The following is a 23,134-nucleotide window of genomic DNA, read 5'->3' as shown; positions in this document are numbered from 1 at the left end:
ATACTGTCCCACTTGAGATGCTATTACAATTCGATGGTTCTCTTCAGAATGAAATTGGGAAGTTACTTTTTCAGGAAAAAGATATTAGAAATACATATGCATTTACTCCAGCTCTGCAGCAAGCACTGAAATAAGAAAGCAAACCTCCCCTCAGAGCACTTGGAGTGTTCTCAGCAAAGCAGAGAGAAACACACACAGTCTCCAGTGCCTTGTAAACAGTGGTGGAAGACATCCCCAGGATGGCAAGTGTTTTTTTTTTTTTTTCAAGCTCATTGTAGGGAATTAAAAACCTCCTTAACAACACCACTGAAAAAGGTCATACTCAAACTCTGGGCAAGTGTATAAACTAAACAAGTAAATGAAATTGATCAAACAAAACAACAACTTTCCTCCCCCAAATTGAAAAGCTCTTCCTTTTGTATCACCCATATTAATGAATGACACCATAATCCAGAAGACTGAGAATAATTTTTTTAAATTAAATTTATTTATGTTCAGCATAACAGTATTCATTATTTTTTCACCACACCCAGTGCTCCATGTAATCCGTGCCCTCTGTAATACCCACCACCTGGTACCCCAACCTCCCCCCCCCCTTCAAATCCCTCAGATCTGTCTGAGGATAATTTTGATGCCCATTTTCATAATAAACACAGTATTTAGAGAGAATATCAATAAGGGAATAGCAGACCTAAAAAATACTGAGACATATACATAACACTGCACCTAACAACAGCAAAATACACATTCTTCTCAAGCACACATGGAACATTCTACAGAACAGATCACACATGAGGTCACAAAACAAGTCTTAACAAATTTAATAAAACTAAAATTTCCCCAAATATATTTTCTGACCATAATGGAATAAAACTAAAAACATCATAAGAAAAACAAGAAAATTTGTAAATACATGGAAATTAAACAACACATTATTTAATAACCATTGGGTTAAAGAAGAAACAAAAAGGGAAAAAAATATCTTGAGACAAAAACAAAAAAAAAATGGAGAACAGAGAACAATAGAAAAATTAATGAAATTGAGATTTTTTTAACGATAAGTGAAATTGAAAAACCTTTAGCTATATTAACCAAGAAAAAAGAGAAAAGACTCAAATAAATAAAAGCATAAATTAAAGAAAAAATATTACCATTGATACCATGAAAAGGGGGAGTGGGGGAGCCATAAGAGATTATCATGAACAATAATACATCAATGAATCGAACAGCCTAGAGGGGATGAATTTCTAGAAACATACAACCTACCAAGCCTGAATCAAAAGAAATAAAAAGCCAGGCACCTGGGTGGCTCAGTGGGTTAAAGCCTCTGCTTTTGGTTCAGGTCATGATCCCAGGGTCCTGGGATGGAGCCCCGCATAGGGCTCTCTGCTCAGCAGGGAGCCTGCTTCCTCCTCTCTCTCTGCCTGCCTCTCTGCCTACTTTGATTTTTCTCTCTCTCTCCCTCTCTCTGTCAAATAAATAAATAAAAATCTTTAAAAAAAAAAAAAGAAAGAAAGAAAGAAAGAAAAAGTCTAAACAGACCAATTATAAATAAGGAGGTAAAATCAGTGATCAAAAACCTCCTAAGAAAGAAAAGCCCAGGACCTGATGGCCTGACAGGTGAATTTTGTGAAGCATTCAAAGAAGAAATAATACCAGTAATTCTTAAACTCTTCCAAAATATGAAAGAAGAAGGAATATTTCCAAATTCATTTTATGAGGCTAACATCATCCTGATACCAAATCAGAAAAAGACACCAGAAGAAAGAAAATTACAGGCCATTGTCCTTGACTAACATAGAAGCAAAAATCCTCAATAAAACCAAATTCAACAGCACATTAAAAGGATCATATACCATGACCAAATGGGATTTATTACTGGGATACAAGAATGATTCAACATACACCAATCAATCAAGGTGACATTAACACAATGAAGGCTAAAAATTATATGATCTCAATAAATGCAGAAAATCCATTTGACAATATTCAACATCCATTCATGATAAAAACTTTCAACAAAATAACTTTAATAGGAAATTTCCTTCACATAAATGAGATTATTGGATGGAACTGGAGGGGATTTTAAGTGAAATAATACAAGCAGAGAAAGACAATTATCATATGGTTTCACTCATGTGTGGAACATAGTATGGAGAATCATAGAAGAAGGGAGGGAAAATTGAATGGGAAGAAATTAGAGAGGAGACAAACCATAAGAGACTCTACATGCTAGGGAAAAAAAAAAAACTGAGGAGTACAGAAAGGAGGGGGTGGAGGGATGGGGTAACCAGGAACCAGGTGATGGGTATTAAGGAGGGCACATGTTGTGATGAGCACTGGGTGTTATACACAACTAATGAATTGTTGAACACTACATCAAAAACTAATGTTGGATAACTGAAGATAATAATAATAAAAAAGATCATGTATGAAAAGCCCATAGTCAACATCATACTCAATGTTGAAAAACTGAAAGCTTTTCCTCTATGATCTGGAACAAGTGAAGGATGTCCACTTCCACCACTTCTATTCAACATAGTACTGAAAGTCCTAACCACAGAAATTAAACAAGAAAAAGAAATGAAAGGTATATAAGCCAGAAAGAAGTGAAGTTATTTCCCTTGGCTGATGACATGATCTTATATGTAGAAATCCCTAAAGACTCCCCCAAAATTGTTGGAATGAATTCAGTAAATTTGCAGGCTACAAAATTAACATGCAAAAATCAGCTGTATTTTTATATACTAACAGTAAACTATCTGAAAAGGAAATCAAGAAAATAATCTCCAAAAGAATAAAATACTGAGGAATAAACTTAACCAAGATGGGGAAAGATTTGTACACTGAAAACTATAAAACACTGATCAAAGAAATTAAAAGAAAATACATAAATGGAAATAAACCCTATGTTCATGGATAGAAATAATTAATATTATTAAAATGTCATACTACCAAAGCAATCTACAGATTCAATGAAATGCCTATAAAAATCCCAGTGGCTTTTTTTTAAGAAATAGAAAAAAAATTCTACAATTCATATGAGCTTACTGTCGGCTCTGTCTCTGTAGCCGGCTTTCCCGTTCCAATACCCGCAAGCTCTGCGACACTCAGACACCCCCGATCCTTCTGTGACCCTGCGGGACCTGAGGCCACGCTGACCCCGCGTGGGCTTCGCCCCGGTTTAGCCTCTGGAGCGATGAAACACAAATGACCCTGAATAGCCAAGCCAATTTTGAGTAAGAAGGACAAAGCTGGAGGTATTATACTTCCTGATTTCTGTATTTACAACAAAGTGACAGTAATTAAAACAGTGTTATACTGACATAAACTTAGACATCTAAATCGATGGTACAGAAAAGAGGGCCCAGAAATAAACTCAGACATATATTGTCAACTGATCTTTGACAAAGGTGCCAAGAACACACAATAAGAAATGAATGGACTCTCTAATAAATGGTGTTGAGAATACTGGATATCCATATTCAAAAAAATGAAATTTAACTCTTGTCATATACCATATACAAAAATAAATTCAAATGGACCGAAGACTTAAATGTAAGACCTAAACTGTAAAATTTCCAGAAGAAAACAGAAAAAAGGCTGAACATTGCCCTTGTCAATAATTTCTTTTATAATGACACTAAAAACAAGGGAAATAAAAGCAAAAACAGACATGGAGGACTACATCACACGTATGAGGAAAAAGTGTTCAACAATTCTAATCATCAGGGAAACGCAAATCAAAACCACAATGAGAAATTACATCATACACGTTAGGTAGGCTTTTATCAAGACAAACAAACAACAGCAACAACATAAACAAATGATAATGCTCATTGGTGAGGAGATAAGGGAACACTTGTATACAGTTAGTGGGAAATTGTGTAGCCACTATGGAAAACAGTATGGAGGTTCATCAAAAAATTAACATTTTTAAAAAAATAATAGAAAATATATTCTAGCAATTTCATTTATGGGTAGATATCCAAAGAAATTGGAATCAGGTTCTGGAAGAGACACTGGCTTTTCTACACTCACTGCAGTACTATTCAAACTAGCCAAGACATGGAAGCATCTACATGTCCTTTAGTGGATAAATAGGTAAAGAAAAATGTGGTATTTACATCCAATGGAATATTAAGCTTTAAAAAGAAGAAAATGCTGCTATTTGGGACACCATGGATGGACCTGGAGCATGTTGTTAAATGAAATAAACCAAACAGAAAGTCAAAACAGAGAGTCAAATACCGCCTCTTATATGAGGAATTGAAAATTGTCAATGTCATAGAAGCAGAGAGTAGAATGTTGCTAGCCATGGGGTAGAAGAAGGCGGCAATGAGGAGGTATTCATCAACAAACACAAAGTTTCAGTTACATGAGTTAAGTCCTAGAAATCTACTACACCTCCTAGTGCCCATAATTAACAATACTGTATTACATACTTAAAATTTTTTGAAAAGGGGTGTCTGGGTGGCTCAGTCAGTGAGGTGACCAACTCTTGATTTTGTCTCAGGTCATGCTCTCAGGGTTGTGTGACAGAGCCCTGTGTTGGACTCCATGCTCAACAGAGGGTCTGCTTGAGATCTTCTTTCCCTCCGCCTCTCCCCTGCTCTCTCTCCTGAGATAAATAATCTTTAAAAAAAATTATTTTTCAACGAGAGTAGAACTTATGTTAAGTGTTCTTATCACACACAAAAGAAAATTTTACAATTGAGTTTTTAAAATTTTAAAATTAAAAATTACAGTTTTATAGGATATGTTTGTGACACTGATGACGGTAATGGTTTTACTAATGTATACTGACTCCAAACTCATCACATCATTTGCATTAACTATAGACAACTTTTTCCTTTACAGCTATGTTTCTATGACTTAATCTGCAACCACAGTTATGTGAATTTCCAGATGCTGTAAAAATCCTATTAATTTCTTCTGGGTCTTTTGACAGTGGTGAGTTGCTACCACGTAGTGGCCACTATGTTCTCACTCCTGAGATCTTATTGCTTCCAAAGCTCCGATGCTAGAACACGTACACAAGGTAGACCAGTTACTCTTTAAGGCACTGTCCAAGCCTGGCTCCTGTTAACTCCAAAGGTCCTCTCAAGGGCTCTAAATTTCCAGAGGAAAAGGAGTAGTTGACCTACTTCCTGAGCTAGGCACTGGGATCCATTCACCAACTCCTCTGCTTAAGATTGCCAAAGGGAAAAAACAGCATTTGCAACTAAGGAAGTTCCAGCAAACTCTTAAAAACTTTTATTGTAGGCAATTGTGTTTCCTTCCTTGTCATTCTCTGACAGAAAAATAAATAGAAGTGTTATTTTGCCCAAAGGACCTGCTCAAATCTTCCCAACTAATGAGGTAATGAATTCTCTTCATCATGATTTAAAGACAAAAGGAAGAAAGTTCCTTGCAGGAAGATGTAAAGGGAATTAGTAAGACAGGACTACGTTCAGAAATGGGAAGAGCTAAACGTTAGTGCTGGAGGACATTATGGAATTGAAGAAAACAAGAAGCATGTGAGATTCTTGACTGCCTTTGGTTGCAATTTTATAGATCTGCTGGTGAGAGAATGAACTGCCTCTCATTGGGAGAGTATGCCTGCTACACTTTTGTGTATTTCTGTGTATGCTCTTGGTAGTAGACATCTGACTTAGCTAGAATTTTGTACTATAGTTTCGGCGTGGTCTTGATGGCTGGGGAAGACCTGATCTTAAGAAGAAAGGAATTTTTTAAAGATTTTATTTATTTGACAGAGAGAGATCACAAGTAGGCAGAGAGGCAGACAGAGGGGAAGGGGGAAGCAGGGCTCGATCCCTGGAATCATGTCTTGAGCCAAAGGCAGAGGCTTAACCCACTGAGCCACCAGGTACCCCAAGAAGAAAGGAATTTTAAAACTGAACTGGGATATCTGGTCAACAAGCCTGGAGGTGTCTTCCTGGCTCATTAATAATTCCTCCTTTTCTGGAAACTGCTTGAATACACAAGGAAAGTTACCATGGCCATGTCTATCATGGAACGGTCCCTGTATAGAACAATGGATTAAGAGTAGAGTGTCTGTAGTCAGACTCCTCGGTTTCAAAAATGGGCTCTTCTCACTAGCTGTGACCTTGGTAAGTGTTTCATCTTTCCCTGTCCTACTTTCTCCTAAGTGAAATGGAGATTTTGGTAATATCTACTTCTGAGCTGCTCTGAGAATTAAATGAGATGCATGTCCAAAGCACTCAGAGCACTGCCTGTCCCACAGTAGACACTCCCTATATGTGTTGTTACCTCCTGCCACGGAGACTGATCCAGGAGCAGATAGCTCACCCAAGGCAGTCCACTCAAAGTCCAGCTACTTAGAACTATAAATCAGAAATGGAAATTAAATAATGAATTCTGAGTCCCATTTATGGTAGCTTGACAAAAGGTCCCTGAACTTCTGCTCCTGAGTTCCTGGTCTTCCCAATCCTCCTTGCTTGTCCCCATTTTTCTGTGAAATGACTTGACATACGTTCAATCAAAGACTCAGTATGCATCTCAGGAAAGGACTCTAGGGTGTCTGAAAAACGGAGGATACTGATGCCCTAGCTGGTAACTGGAGAAAAGTTGACAGAACAAGACAGAAAACAAGATGAATTCCGAATCAGAAAGACTAGGACATGTTTGTGAAGCTTCTGCTCCTTCATAGCAGGGTACCTTTTAGTTCTTCTAAGGATCCCTACTCTGCCATTCCTCGGTGTTTATGCACACCTGCTGTCCCTTCTTCTGCTCATCCCATTCTCTCCCTTAACCCATCCTTAAGATGCCAGCCTGGGTGTTCCTTCCTAGGGGAGGACTTTGAACCACTGTGTTAGGACAGTTTCCATCTGTGGACTACCAGGCTAAACAGACTCTTGTAAAACTATCCCGTACTACTACTGCACACCTATTATATTTATAATTGTACAATGGTAAGATGCTTGTTAATCTTTGAACTACCCTGTATCACTACCCTGTAAGCTGCTGAGAATAAGAAAACATCTGACCTGCTCATTGCTGTATTCCCAGCATTTGGCACAGAGCCTGAAACAAAGCCAAGGCTCAAAGGAGATTTGTTGAATGAATAAATGAGTAAACCAATTAAAATCTAGTACAAAACCTTCCTACAATTATTCTCATTCCCAGGAAGATTTGGGGAGATTTTCCAGGATTTCTGGGAGATTTCAAACTCCCAGAGAGCTTTGCAGACACGTTGATCATTCTAACTATATTATGTCCTAATTAGCGTGGGTTGTGACTAAGTTGTGAGCTCTTGGATGTCAGGTTTATAACCAAGTTCTCATTTTATTCCTACTGCCACGGTGCCTGGCACATGATAGTTACTTGATTCAGATTTGTTAAAACAAAAGAAAATTTAATTCCCTCACACAAGGCCAAAACAATCAGCAGTCAATCCGTGACTTACTCCATAAGAAAAAAGAAGTTGGCTGTTTTCCTGAATTGCATGCTCATTTTTGTCAAGGTGATGTATCTGCTATAACCTTAGAGTAGACTTACATCAATGGACCTTTAACACATCAATGGACCTTTAAGTCTATCACTTCCTTGGCCCCCAGCCAGAGCTCTGTGAGTTAGCCAGATAGGTATTATTATGTCCATTTCACATGAGAAGATTGAGCATGAGGACAGAGACATTTGCCTGAAATCAACCCTTGGAAAAAAAGTAGGGTAGGCTCCCATCCAGGTCTCTAGACTCCTTCTGAGTTAAGAAATCCTACTCTAAAATCAGGATCTCCAATACTCTGGTTATTGATTTCTAGGGAGAAGCAGCTTCTAATTTCTTTGAAGACTCAAAATTACTAGGAGTTGCCTGTACCCAAAGGGGCTGAGCACAGATGAAGATGACAGAACTATCTCTGGAAGAGAATAAGAAAGTAAGAAAGCTGAGAGTGGGGAGATGAAGAGAAAGACTTTTGGGGGGAGGTGGAGCCACTGAGAAGGGCAGAAAAGGAGGTGTCCCCATCCCCTGATGCAATCTTGCCAGACTCGGAAAGAGGAAGTGGGGACCCACAATGGGAATGAGGGACTTTGATCATGGCTTGTGGCTCAAAGATCACCCAGGTGGCTAAGGCATTGAGAATGCACTTAATCAGCATTTTCTCCATCTGTTTCCTCAAGGACATGTTTTACACTATAATGCATTGTTGATGGGATACCAATGGGCCTCATGAGACATAATTCATGCTTAGGTCAAAGTAGACATCAAAAAATATGCGTGCAAATGAATTGCTGCACAGAATTAATGGAAATTATCTTTGATTTATGTGCAAATTTAAAATTTTATGATTAAACAAGAAATGACAAATTGAAGAAATCAAACGCTTTTTATTTTATTAAAAACACAAAGAACTGCACCTCACAAATCCTTGCTGAAATGATAAATCAAGAGACATGGCGAAGAATACTGAACACCCAATAGAAGACGTACATCACCTCAGTAGTTCTTGAAACTGGTCTGAGAATCCCGAGCTAACAGAAACTCGGTTTCTCCCACCTCAGGGGATTTTATCAGCTTCCTTGGTTTGCTTCACTGTTCCTTTGTAGCAGATTTGGCAGATTATCACAGAGGAAAAATAGGTTTGTTTTTTTAAAGATTATTTTTTTAGAATATGTATTATATATGAATGTATAAGTATGTATGCATGCATGTGTGTATGTACATATGTGTGCACATCTACACAGGCACATTTGGGTACTAACATGTCTTGTGCTTCAGGAACCCATCTGAGATGTAGACTAGAAAACCCTTTCTGTTAATCATTTCCATTCATGTTCTATTTGAATTCCAGTCTTCACGGTAGATACCGATGTGCTGGTGACTGACCACTGGACCCATTCACTCAGCCTGCGGCCATGAAGAATGACACAGACACTCCTAGCTAGGAGTACCCTGTCCTGACATACCAGGGTTATGATCCCAGGGTCCTAGGATCAAGTCCCACCTTAGGCTCCTTGCTCAGTGGGGAGGCTGTTTCTCCACCTCTGCCTGCCGCTCGGCCTGCTTGTGCTCTCTCTCTCTCTCTGACAAATAAATAAGTAAATAAATCTTTTTTTTTAAAAAAAAGGAATTTATTGAACTGAACCTTTTAAAGAGATTGTTTCCAGCAAGGGACGATGAGGCTCTCATATACTGAAAATCATGGGAGGCTTAAAGGGGAGAGGACTGGGTTTCCAGCCCAGTGACACCTGGAGCCATAGAAAAGGGATCTCAAGAAGAGCTGTTGCCGAAGTCATAAAAGCTCAGCCAGGCTTCAGCAGGAATAGGAATAAACAGCCCAGCCTCTCTAGGATTGCTGGATAAAATACAGGATTCACAGTTAAATATAAATTGCAGACAAACAACAAATAATTCTAGAATATAGATATGTCCCAAATATTTCAATCTCTTTCATGGCTACCTACAACTTAAATTTTACTGGGATCTTGTAACCTCCCTCCCTCACCCCCATTGACTTTACTGGGATAGAGCTGACAAATCAAAGTACATATATTTAAAGCATACAATATGCTGATGTTTTATATATATATATATATATATATATATATATATATATATATATACATATATATATATATTTAGATACTTATATATCTGTATCTATATATAAATGATTGCCACAATCAGGTTAATTAACATATCCATCACTTCACTTGGTTTCCTTTTGGATGTGTGCTGAGAATGCCAAAGATCTACTCTCAGCAAATTTCAAGTATGTAAAACATTACCATGAACTATAGTCACCATGAAGTACCTAATAGCCTCAGAATTTATTTATGTAACATGATCCAATAATCCCACTTCTGGGTATATATCCAAAGGAAAGAAAATTAATTTCTCAGAAAGATAGCTTTCAAAGAGATATGCACACCCATGTTCCTTGCAGCATTATTCACAATAGTCAAGATGTGGAAACGAACCAAGTGCCTGCTAATAAATGAAGGGATAAAGGAGATATGGTATGTACAGTGACATATATGTACAATGGAATGTTATTCAACCATAAGAAAGAAGGGAATCCTACCATTTGCTACAACATGGATGGAACTGGAGGAAATTATGCTACGAGGCTTAATCCAGACAGAAAGACACATGCTACATGATCTCACTATATGTGAAACCTAACAAACAAACAAAAAATTTTTAATGCATCCCTAAGCTTGGAAAAGAAACCATTCCCTGAGGGCTTCAATTGCCCAGTCCCAGGGTGGAGAACATGAGTGGTTATCAATAAAAAACTCATTCTTTCACTCAGCATCAGGGAAATACAAATCAAAATCACAATTAGATACTACCCTGCATCTGTCAGAATGGCTAAAATTAATAACAAAGGAAACAGCAGATGTTCGCGAGGATGAGAAGAAAGGGGAGCCCTCTTTACACTGCTGGTGGGAATTCGAGCTGATACAGCCACTCTGGAAGACAGTATGGAGGGTCCTCAAAAACTTAAAAATAGAACTGTCCATCACTCAGCAATTACACTACTAGGAATTTATGCAAAGTTACAGAAGTACTGATTTGAAGAGGCACAGGTACCCCGATGTTTATAGCAGCATTATCAACAATAGTTAAATTATGGAAGAGCCCATCCATTATCCATTCATCATCAGCAGATGAATGGATAAAAAAGAAGTTATATATATATATATATATATATATATATATATATATTATATAACTATATATATATTATATAACTATATAATAACTATAGTTATTATATAATATAGTTATATATATATATTATATATTATATAATTTAATATATAATTATATATATAATATATATATTAGTTATATATATAGTTATTATATAATATAGTTATATATATTATATATTATATAATTTAATATATAATTATATATATAATATATATTATATATAATATATAATATTTAATATATAATATATATTATATATTATATAATTTATATAATATATAACTATATTATATATAACTATATAATATATACAATGGAATATTACTCAGCCATCAAAAAGAATGAATTCTGGCCATCTGCAGCAATGTGGATGGATCTGGAGGGTATTATGTTAAGCAAAACAAATCAGTCACAAAAAGACAAATACCCTATGATTTCACTCATACATGGAATTTAAGAAACAAAACAGATGACCAGGTGAGGGGGGGGGAAGAGAGAGGAAGTAAACCATAAGAGACTCCTAACTCTAAAGAACAAATTGAGGGTTGCTGGAGGGAAGGTGAGTGGGAGATGGGCTAAATGGACAATGGGGCACTTGTGATGCCCACTGGGGTTACATGTAAGTGATGAATCACTAAGTTCTATTCCTGAAACCAATATTTCACTATATGTGAAATAACCAGAATTTAAATAAAAATTTAAAATAAAAAATAAAATAAGAGTCAAACTCCTATAAAGAGAGAGTAGAATGATAGTTACCAGGGGCTGAGGGTTAGGGGACGGGGGGAGATGCTGGGATCCTGTATTTTAATTTGCAGAATCTGGCAATCCTACACCTCTCACTGTCCTTTCTCACCCCCACAATCTAGGGCCAGTGCTCCTACTGTCTATATTCAGCTAGAAGCCAGAGAGCAAAGGAATCCTTGTGGCCCAGTCACCATAGGTCAGCTTCACTGGGGCCACAGGGTGAGGCAGAGAAGGAAGACAAGATCTGGGGGTTGGATGATAAATGAAGACCAGCCAGAAATAACCACTGGCTACCTTCTGTCATCCTAACCCCTCCTATGTGGTGGAGTGGGATTTTCTCTGGGCAGACTGAAGAGCGTGCTCCCTATTTTCTGGCTCTGGGCACTTGCAGGCCATTGGTTTCCAATCTTTTACTCTAGGAAAAAATATTCCAGGGGTGCCTGGGAGACCCAGTCGGTTAAGCAACCGACTCCTGCTTTCAGCTCAGGTCATGATCTCAGGGTCCTGAGATTCCCCAACTACCCCCAGGCTCTGTGCTGGGCGTGGAGCCTGCTTAAGATTCTCTTCCTCTCCCTCTGCCCTTCCCCCAACTCACATTGCTCTCTCTCTCATAAATAAATATATCTTTTAAGAAATATCCCATAGAATCTCCAGGCCCCAAACATACGGAAAGTGGGCAGCGAGAGCAGCAACAGAGATGATAACCTGACACTCCACCAGCCTCTACCCTGTGCTTTTATCACTGCCCCCACTCCCACACATGCAGCTATCTCCAGGTCTCTGAGGTACAGCTATGGAGGCTTTGGCCTGACTGAAGCCGGTCTGAGGACTCCTGCTGGAAAGCTACAATAAAGCAAATGCAATACCGCCCTTTGTGTAAAAAAGAAGAAGAAGAAGAAGAAGAAGAAGAAAAGAGGGTGGTAACAATGAGAATAGGAAGCAAGTGCAAATAAAAGAGCTCTAAGAGAAGGCAGAATCCACTGCGCTCAGGGACCCGTCAGAGATGTGGACCATGAGTGGAGATACTAGGTGAACTGGAAAATGTTTTCACACGACAGGCCAATTCTGGGCGTGTCAGTGTTGGGCTGGAATTCTGGGTGAAAAGCATCTAAGGTCACATCCAAGCCCAGTGGGAAATGGTGGCAGGATAATTGATGTCTGCTTCGGTTGAGCACGGTTGGGGGGGGGAGGCTGTGTTGGGGGGTGATGGGAGGACTCTCAGGGTAAGTGGTGCCACTGAGCAAGATTAAAGTCCAAGAGGAGAAACAGGTGTAAGACAGGAAAGACGAGCGTGTTATGTCAACTACGCTGAACTGCAAAGGGCTACCCGTCCCTCTGGAGTTCCTAGTACTTAGTGGGGACTTAGTACATATGCTGGAGGAGTCATTTTGAGTTCTAATGATAACTTAAGGGCTATTTAATATATAGATTATTTACCCAGTAGACCTCAGGGACTCCCTCAACATATGCACGAGAGAGCATCTTCTGGATTTAAGCCTGGAGCTTTAATCAGAAGAGCCCCATTAGGTTTAATGGGATTTACATAGCTAGAAGGCCTGCGGATGCTACAATGAAAAAGGCTCTCAACCTGCTTTTGCATTTAATAATAATTAATAATAAATCTGCTCTTCCCCATGGGAGTCAAACACAGGCACGCAGACCTGCTGCAAAGCCCAGTTCCATGCTTTGACTATCAGTCCCGTGCTATTGCGGGCCCCCCAATCAATCAGTGCCCGAGAGCCTGTCTAGCTCAGGACCCACATTGGGTGACTTATAATTAAAACAATTGCAATTTCTTTTGAAAATTTAATTCCAAATATAATTTCTCATTTGCTTATCAAGGGTAGGGCACTCACGGCAGCCTATCTGTGGGGAAATTAAAGAAAAGCAGGGGGATATGCACCACATGGTGCTTATATTAAAATAATCATTCATACTTTTCTGGCAACACTTTTTAATTTTCTGTCAAATCTTTATTACTTTCTTTGGCATTTGCATCCACATTCATCACGTCAAATTCATATGGTATTAATTTCTGGAGGATGTAAAAAGCAACACGGGGGCTTCCCAAGCTAATCAATTAGTCCAAATCCACTCCTGGGTTTCTGATTTGGGGAAGCTGCACTGGCTCATGAAGTATGTGAGAAAGCCAACTTATGACTGTCTCAGGGGCTGGTAGAGCTACAGAGGCCACTGGTTTTCTTAATGCCTTGGCTGCTGGGATCAGCCCCTTCCTGGAACCAGCTTTCTGACACAGGTAATCCACACATCAGCCCTTCCCACAGCCACAAAGTGGTGCTGGGTGGATGGGCTGGAGCTCTCCAAGCCCTGCCTTTTGAGTAGAGAAGGTCGAATGGTGGGATGATATAGACCTTTACTGGTTCTTCTGGGTCACTCCTAAAAATTTTAGAAAGAGAACTCCTAACCAAGGGAAGGCTAGAAAGATTAAAGCTGCTGGTATGGCAGAAACCATAAGCCTGGGAAAGAAGTGATGATAATTCTCATCTCAGCTCTTCAAGAAATGACTGTGAAATTCCCCTCTTTCAGTCTGAGTTGTCGGGCCATGAAGATGGACTCACCTGCATGGTGTCTGAGGCTCTACTGACTGTCATTGATGAATGACATCATCAAACATCTTCAACCCAGGAGGAAATTCCTAAGCTGGAATTTGGAGGATAGGGTGGCCTCGGTCTTAAGCTTGACCCAAAGAGGAAGTGACAGTCAGGGACTGAAATTTAACTATGCTATCCCTACCTTTAGGGTTGAAACCTCTAATACTAACACTATTAGTATTGGGGTTCCTTTGGGTTTCACTCATTAAAGAAGAAATCCAAGCAACAGGAAACTAAATATATGGGGGGCTAAGTGAGCTGACATTTAACTCACCAGTATGGAGCACCCAGGATCTGGTGTGGAGATTTTATTCACTCCCTAGTGGAAAAGATAGAGACTGACTTAACTGACATATTGCTGCGGTACCCACATTGATCCTGGAAATCACAGAACAGAAAGAACCTGAGGAATGGAACTGATATTTGCAAAACTGGAAAGTAGCACACCTTGACTTTTCTTCCTCCAGCTTCCTTTGCTGTATGAAGTTCCCCATGGGAGTCCTCCCAATTATCTCTCCCAGTGCACAGTGTCCTGCTCCTCCTTTTTGTTCTCCTCTACCCTCTGTCTACAGGATCTCCTCTCAAGTAGTATCCATCACCAAGCATTTGTATCTTAGTGTGAATTGGCATAATCACTTCCTTCTTTAAATGGAGGCAGGAGACAACCTGGATTTTGAGGAAACAGATACATAGGCAGAGACTTCTAGCTGTCACCCCAAATCCATTAGCTCCTGAGTCTCCTCCACAGCAACATACCCCAATTATCAGTGGAGGGTGTGGCTGCTGAGAGTAAAAATTATATTTTCCAGCCTCTCTTGCTGTTAGATGTGTTAGGTAATCACTTCATGGCCAGTGGAATGTGATAGGAAGTCATATGTGTAGTTTACAAGACCTCCTTAAAAGGAAAATCAAAAGACAACTGACAGAATGGGAGAAGATATTTGCAAACGACATATCAGATAAAGGACTAGTGTCCAGAATCTATAAAGAACTTAGCAAACTCAACACCCAAAGAACAAATAATCCAATCAAGAAATGGGCAGAAGACATGAACAGACATTTCTGCAAAGAAGACATCCAGATGGCCAACAGACACATGAAAAAGTGCTCCATATCACTTGGCATCAGGGAAATACAAATCAAAACCACAATGAGATATCACCTCACACCAGTCAGAATGGCTAAAATCAACAAGTCAGGAAATGACAGATGCTGGCGAGGATGCGGAGAAAGGGGAACCCTCCTACACTGTTGGTGGGAATGCAAGCTGGTGCAGCCACTCTGGAAAACAGCATGGAGGTTCCTCAAAATGTTGAAAATAGAACTGCCCTATGACCCAGCAATTGCACTATTGGGTATTTACCCTAAAGATACAAATGTAGTGATCCAAAGGGACACATGCACCCGAATGTTTATAGCAGCAATGTCCACAATAGCCAAACTATGGAAAGAACCTAGATGTCCATCAACAGATGAATGGATCAAGAAGATGTGGTATATATACACAATGGAATACTATGCAGCCATCAAAAGAAATGAAATCTTGCCATTTGCAACAACATGGATGGAACTAGAGCGTATCATGCTTAGCGAAATAAGTCAAGCAGAGAAAGACAACTATCATATGATCTCCCTGATATGAGGAAGTGGTGATGCAACATGGAGGCTTAAGTGGGTAGAAGAATAAATGAAACAAGATGGGATTGGGAGGGAGACAAACCATAAGTGACTCTTAATCTCACAAAACAAACTGAGGGTTGCCGGGGGGAGGGGGTTGGGGAGAAGGGGGTGGGATTATGGACATTGGGGAGGGTATGTGATTTGGTGAGTGCTGTGAAGTGTGTAAACCTGGTGATTCACAGACCTGGGGATAAAAATATATGTATATAAAAAATATATGTTTATAAAAAATAAAAATAAAAAAAAAAAAAAAAAAAAAAAAAAAAAAAAAAAAAAGGTAGAGATAGGCCCCTTCCTTGCATCCACTTTACCAATCCTGTTTGCCGGAACATGGTCATGGAGGTAATCCATCTCAGACCAGGAGACAAGGATAATTACCTGGGAATGGCAGAACAACAGGACAGAGGAGCCAGGGTCTCTGGATAACCACAGGAAACAAAATCATCATCCCAGGCCCGAACTACCTACTCAGGAGCTGTTATGTCATGGGGAAATATTGTTTAAGCCACTATTTTTTTAGTTTTATAGCATGTAGCCAAACCTATGTCGTAACTAAAACCAAGGGCAAATGATTAGCTATCTCTCTCAAAGCACCTAGGACTGAATTCCAAATCCACCACTGATCACCTATGTGACCTTGGACAGTTTATTTCCCCTCCCTGAAACACATTTTTTCCCCAGGACTCTTTCTGTAAAATAAAAATAAGAATTCCTATCTCATTTGTAGTAAAGAATAAATTAAATGCTTATAAAAGTGCTTTTGCATATTCTAAGGTAATTGTGGCCCTATAATATTGACCAATGGCCATCAGGGCTCTTTAGATTATGACAGGAGCCCCCTCACACCAACTCAATGAGGGGTTTACCTTGAGGACATAATAAGAAAGAACACAGACATCCAAGAAAGGGCAATGAAGGGTTGCTGAGTTTTCAGAATAATTGCAACTACAAAAGTCATAAATAGATACTATACTCAATATCCTCCAGGAACCACATGATCTCCCCCATACCTCTGCTTCCTTAGCACCTCAATACATTGTGACTCTTCATCTTTGGTACCCACCACCATCTGACAAGAGTGGGAGACGGGTCCTTGAGTCTTAAATTCAGATTCCCCACTGGGGATAACCAGTTGAAGTCACTGGCTAGGTTTAGGTCAGATGCACACTTTGATTCAATCACTTGCCAGGCGCCCTCGACCCCCAAGGACGACAAGAAGCCCCAGTTCGGATGCATCTTCTCTCTCTTTATTTCCGCAAGTCTACGCACTTATATACGTTTACATGACCAATCAGCGAGCAGGGTACAGGAGGGAGCGAATCAGGCTGTGCACCTAAATGAACAACTTCGCTAGCAACCAATGCTGTTTACTTCCTCTTTGGGCGTTCCGCTTAGTCTCACAAGGCAATCCTAACCTGGCAACTAGCCAGGCGCCATCTTTTAATGGCGGAGGCCGCCCTGGCCAGGGGCCTGCCTCCGACAGCCAGGGGTACAAGATCATGCAGTATGGTGGGCTAACCTTTCTAGAAGCTGTGATGGATTAACTTCTCTAGTGATAATAGGTGGAGCTGTCAGTATCCCTTCTGGTACCTGATGGAGATAATGATCAAAATTATGTTCATTACTGCAGGCAGGAGGAAGGTACAAACAAAAGTTTGACTTTTATTTGGAAAATGTTATGAGTTCTCCAAGTATTTCACCTTTCCTGTCATGGAATGGACCTCATAAAATAAGTTTTTCATGGGCCAACACAGTTGAAAACTCATCTCCTTAGCAGTCAGCATCCACTTGCTCACCCACATCATGGACTGTCTGGACATTCACATTACTATCACACAGTCCTTTGTTTTTAATGACTGAAATTGAAGGTTCCTTTCAACTGAACATTGATGGATGTAAAGGGCATGGCGTCTTTCCAGCACAATCTGGTACCAGAGCCATGGACACATTTTTGTCCTCAGAGAGCCTCTAGCTTCCTCATAACTTCCATCCCTTGAGTGTGGCCTGCCTTGTAAGTAATTGACCTACACCTTTCCCTTTGCAAAAGAAAGAGCAAAGTAAAAGCTTATCCAAAGACCTTAATAAGAGCAAGAAAAGACATTCTTTCAAGCTTTACAGCCCTGCCCTTCTGCTGGAGGAAATAGAATCTGATACCCAGCCAAGATCTTGTGCTCTCTTTCTGCCTCTGAGCTCTGCGTAGAAAAAAAAAAAAATGCTTTTTAGAAAGTAAATGTGCAAGTGAGCCCTTTTATTTCTGATTGAGCCAGATGGAGAGGAAGAGTTAAATATAAATGTTCTAAGTTCTAGCTTCCTTAATTTCACTTTTATTCCTCCTAATGAGGCAAACATCTCCTAGAGGACTCAAGATTCACCTAAGCCGGTTTACATTCAATTTTCTATCACTTATAACAGAAAAAAAAAAAAATCTTAACAGAAACAACAAAAATCACAGAACTAATTTTTTGTTGTTTTTCATTTTCCCTTTCCTTTTCAAACAATTTAGGAATGATTGCAAACAATAAGCTACATATATTGGAAGTATAAAATTTGATAAGATTGATGTATGTAGGAAGCCATGTATACAATTAAAATAATGAATATCTTCACTCAAGAGTTTACTCCTAACTCTTCATAATTCCTTCTTCTCATTCCTTTCCCCTTCTACCCTCTCCCTGGCAACCCTGATCTACTTTCTGTCATAGCTTGCATTTTTTTAAGCTTTTACAGAAATGTAATCATACAGGATGTACTTTTTTTTTTTTTTTTTTTTTTTGGTCTGGCTTCTCTCATTTAGCACAATTATCTTGAAATTCATTCATACCGAGGATGTATCCATAGTTCATTCATATTAATTACTGAGTAACACTCCACGGTATGTACATGACATCGTTTGCTTACTTGCTAGCCTGTGGATAGATACTTGGATTGTTTCCAATTTGAGGCTATTACAAATAATGTTGCTATGAGCCTTCAGGTGCAAGTATTTAATGGAAATATACTTTCATTACTCTTGGGTTAAATATCCAGAAGCAGAATGGCTGGATTATGTGGTACAGGATTAATCTTCTGAAAAACTGCAATGCCGTTTGCCAAAGTGGTTATACCATTTTAATTCCCATCAGCAGTGTATGAGAGTTTCTGTTCCTCCACATCCTTGCCGACATCCAATGTGCTCACTGTTTTCAATTTTGGACAATCTAATAAACATATAGTGCTATTACAAACTAGTTGCAATTTGCATTTCCCTAATGACCACAGACACTAAGATTCTTTTTACAAGCTTATTTTCCAACCTTTTATCCTCTAAGCTGAAGTGTCTAGTCAAATTTTTTGCTTATATTTTTTTTTGAAGATTGTATTTTTAAATAATCTCTCCACCCAATGTGGGGCTTGAACTTACAATCCTAAGATCAAGAGCCATATGCCCGGGGCACCTGCGTGGTTCAGTGGGTTAAAGTCTCAGCCTCCGACTCAGGTCATGGTCCCAGGGTCCTGGGATTGAGCCCCACATCTGGCTCTCTGCTTGGTGGGGAGCCTGCTTCCTCCTCTCTCTCTGCTTGCCTCTCTGCCTACTTGTGATCTCTGTCTCTCTGTCTGTCAAATAAATAAATAAAGTCTTAAAAAAAAAATCTTAAAAAAAAAAAAAAGAGCCGTATGCTCTACTAACTGCCAGTTAACCTGAGTGTGTTAATCCCTGAAATTGGAATATCCTAGAATTCTTTCTACATGCCAGATGTAAGTACTTAATCAAATACAGGATTTGCAAATAGTGCATTCACATCAACATTACTGTGTCCAAAAGCAGAAGTTCTAACTGTGACAAAGTCCGAATGACCATTTATTTTCTTTTATAAATTACTCTCTTGGTGGTTTGTTTTCAGTTTTTTTTTTTGGTGTGTGGGGGGGTATTTTTTTTATTTATTTAATTTTTTCAGTGTTCCAAGATTCATTGTTTAGTTACCACATGCAGTGCTCTATACAATACATGCCCTCCTTAATACCTCCACCAGGGCCACCCATTCCCCCACCTTCCTCTCCTCTAAAACTCTCAGTTTGTTTCTCAAAGTCCACAGTCTCTCATGATTTGTCTACCCCTCTGATTTCCTCCAATTCACTTTTCATTTCCTTTTCCTAATGTCCTCCATGTTATTCCTTATGCTCCACAAGCAAGTAAAACCATGTAATAATTGACTTTCTCTGCTTGACTTATTTCACTCAGCATAATCTCCTCCAGTCCCATCCATGCTGATGCAAAAGTTGGGTGTTCATCCTTTCTGATGGCTGAGTAATATTCCATTGTATATATGGACCATAACTTTTTTTATCCATTTTTCTGTTGAAGCGCTTTGTGGTTTATCCAGGACAACTTTACCTACCCCTAACACCACAAAGAACTACTCCTATGTTTTTCTTTTCTTTCTTTTCTTTTTTTTTTAGACCTTGAGAGAAACTATGAAATGAAGACTCTTCACCAGACCTCTTAGTCACTTCCACAATGGTGAGGTGGAGTGAGTTGAATCAGAGTCAGGAAAAACACAAGTGGCCTTTCCTCTGATGAGTTTCCATTTGTGCCATTTTATCATGGGAGGGGGCAGCTTTTCTGAAAGTCCAAATGGTAGCAGGTAGGCAGAGAAGGGGCGAATTAGCTGTGATCATGAAGTGTTCCCGGCACTTACATTTCAAACTGAGATGTCAACAACTTATCCCTCAGAGCTCAGCTGCTCATTGCAGTCAGGTTGAAAAACAGGGGAGACGCCATGAGCAGAATTCATTTAAAATGCCACACAGGTTTTCAGAAATAATGCCTCGTCAGCTCTCTCAGGCAACATTCACCTCAGAATTATCCCCGCTCTTCCTGTTTATGACAAGGGATGGCTGATTTTCTTGAGCTTACCCTGAGTTCCAACTTGTCAGGGGGAGGAGAAGAAAAGCTCTGAGCAATTATCCCACTCAGGCTCTGGACCACCTACACCAAAACTATTGGGAAAAATGCAAACCTTGGCAACCCCCACCCCCCCCCAACCATGGCACACACACACACACTGACCCTCCTCCTGACTTAAACAAAATTTCTGAGGGTAACACCTCAAGGTCAAATGTACCAGGTACGTTAAACAAAGTAGTCACAGATGAGCTCTGAGGTACTGAGAACATGCTGGGATCCTTTCTTGAGGCAGATTCTGGAAAGTTCTCAGGGTGAACCAGAGGGCCTCAACCTTCTGTTGGCATAGAGCTTAGAAAATGCAAATATCCGAGCCTCATCCCTGAGGTCCTCTAGTAATCATCTGTGCTAAGTCCAGTCTTTTTTTTTGCTTTGCTTTGCTTTGCTTTTTTTCTTCTTCTCCTTCTTCTTCTCCCCTCTTTCTTCTCTCTACTTCCTTCTCTCTCTTTTTTTAAGCTCCCAAGATAAGTCTAATATGCAGCCAAGAATGAGAGCCACCTGGTCGCAGAGCGGGGACAGCAACATCCCAGCCACGGGGCTTGGCAGGCCACGGGAACAAAGGAAGCAGGCTGGCCGAGGGCTCTAGTGAAGGGAAACCTCAGCTCCATCTCAAGAGCCCGGCAGCTACTCAGCTAGTCAGCTCCTGTCATATGAGAAGAAAATCCTCTGAGAGTTCACAAAAAGTTAGAAATAATTCTTTGAATATGACATCTCCTGATTTTTAAGTGTTTGAAAATGACACAAAGTGAGTAAATCACTGTGTTCAGAACAGAACACAGCTGTGGGTGGCTATGGGCCAGGGACTGCCAGTTTGTGGCTTCTGCTGACAACATTTCTCAGCCATATGGGCAATATAAGGATGTCTTCTCGTGGTGACCACTCCTCAGGGGCCTGTTCAGAAGGAGCTCATAGGTTTGTATATAGTCTACTCCTGCCTTCATAGAATTTCTATGGGGGCATGAACCCGACTGTGTTCTTTGACGCGGGTGTACCAGATTTCCTGATTTGCTTGAAGCCAGTCGGAGAAGTTAGTCTCATAATTAATATTTAATATGGTATGTTTTACATGTTTATCTTCTAGTAAAATCTTTTTTCTGTCTTAGACAAATGATGTGTGTAAGAATATGATTTTTATAAATGACCCTTGAGTGGTTTTTTTTTTCCCCCATCAATTTCACTAATAGTCATATCTACTCCAATCCTTCTACCACATGTACAATGATAGTTCTCAAACTTTAATAAGCATAAAAATCATCAGGGCCGCCTGTCAAAATGCAAAACTTCAGGCCTAGAGGGTCCACATAGCTTATTATCAAAGCAGAAACACTTCGAGAATGAAAGTAACTTTGAGTTAATGGGGGTGAACCAGGTTACACGACCAGCAGTCCCCAGACCTTACTTGTGCAAATTCTGATTCGGCGGTCAGTGCTGGAGCCAGACACTTTCCAACTTTAAGAAAACATCCCCAGACAGGCTGGATGCAGGTGGTTTGGACTATATTCTTGAACAGCCCTTAGTAGTAGGAAGGAAAGATGGTAGAATAATACTCATTTGGGAGATGGAAACACCAAGTCTAGAGAAGGACTCACCGAGACCCAGTCGTGTGATGCTCGATACATTATAAAGTAAGCAACCAGCTAGCAAGGGAAGTAGGAGACATACTAATTGCTAATCTCACATTTTCCTTTTTCCAGATTTTCTACAAAAGTAATTTGTTAGCTCTACTTGATTACATAGTACTTGACTGTCTTCAAGTAAATGCCTAAAGGCAACTGGTAATTAATGAGTGCGTATAAGCATTGTGATGCACAGTAAACACATGCCACAGACACACATTTTTATGAAGATATGCTAATGAATCTTCGTACCCAAGACTGAAAGCAAAACCTCAGGAGAATTTTCTTTTTATTTATTTCTTTTAGCCAACAACCAAGTGATATAGGTAATGAGCTCGCTTGGGTCTGGCTTTCCATGCGGTGGGCACTGGGGGCTCTGCAGTAGAGCTGTCCAATCCCTTGGGAAATTCAATGAGTGATGCTCTGTTTCCAGGAGCAAGGCATTGCTAATTCCAGTAGCAAGAAGAGGATTTGCATTTTATTTCTGGGAGCCACAACCACATATCTGTGCAACCTGAACTGGTCAGGAAGTGGCTTTCTTGTTTGAGTTTGGTTTTAATGGACTCTCATCTGATGAATTTAAGTCTAGAATTCCAGGGTGTTGAAGGCCATTGGGCCTCCCAGGTACACAAGCATGTTCTACTCTGTTTCTGGGTGAGGCAGCATAGTGAGCGTGCTGCCTGGGTTTAAGTCCTGGCTCAGCCACTTATAGTTTCTGTGTCCTAAAGTTTAGCGGTTCTGGCCTCAGTTTCCCCATTTCTCAAGTGAGGATCATAAGAGTACCTATTGCCTAGGGTTATTCATGACTAATAAATGAGATAATATTTGTGAAGCACTTAGCAGGGTGCCTGGC

This window comes from Mustela lutreola, chromosome 4 (genome assembly GCF_030435805.1).
Source record: "Mustela lutreola isolate mMusLut2 chromosome 4, mMusLut2.pri, whole genome shotgun sequence".
NCBI classification, from domain to species: Eukaryota; Metazoa; Chordata; class Mammalia; order Carnivora; family Mustelidae; genus Mustela; species Mustela lutreola.
The sequence above is the reverse complement of the archived record's forward strand: the minus strand, read 5'-3'. Positions refer to the sequence as shown.